This window comes from Lupinus angustifolius, chromosome LG17 (genome assembly GCF_001865875.1).
Source record: "Lupinus angustifolius cultivar Tanjil chromosome LG17, LupAngTanjil_v1.0, whole genome shotgun sequence".
Classification (NCBI taxonomy): domain Eukaryota; kingdom Viridiplantae; phylum Streptophyta; class Magnoliopsida; order Fabales; family Fabaceae; genus Lupinus; species Lupinus angustifolius.
Window position 1 is genome coordinate 18,699,515 of NC_032025.1, and position 534 is coordinate 18,700,048.

The following is a 534-nucleotide window of genomic DNA, read 5'->3' on the forward strand; positions in this document are numbered from 1 at the left end:
TGAAAATGTGGAAGAGGATGAGGATGAGGACGAGGATGAGGACGAGGATGAGGATGAGGATAAGGAGGAGGATAGGATGAGGACGAGAATGAGAATGAGGATGAGGATGGGGATAGGATGAGGAGTAGAATGAGGATGAGGATTAGGATAGGATGAGGATGAGGATAGGATGAGGAGGAGGATGAGATAAGGATGAGGACGAGAATGGGGATGAGGATAGGATGAGGAGGAGGATGAGGATGAGTATAGGATGAGGACGTGAATGACGTGAGGATAGGATGAGGAGGAGGATGAGGTTGAGGATAGGATGAGGACGTGAATGACAATGAGGACGAGGAAGAGGATGAGGATGAGCATGAGGAAGAGGATGAGGTTAGGAAGAGGATGAGGTTTGGATGAGGATAGGTTGAGGATGAGAATGAGGATGAGGATAAGATGTGGATTGGGACGAGGATGACGATAGCATGAGGACGAGAATGAGGATGAGGATAGATTGAGGAGTAGAATGAGGATGATGAAGAGGATGAGGATGAG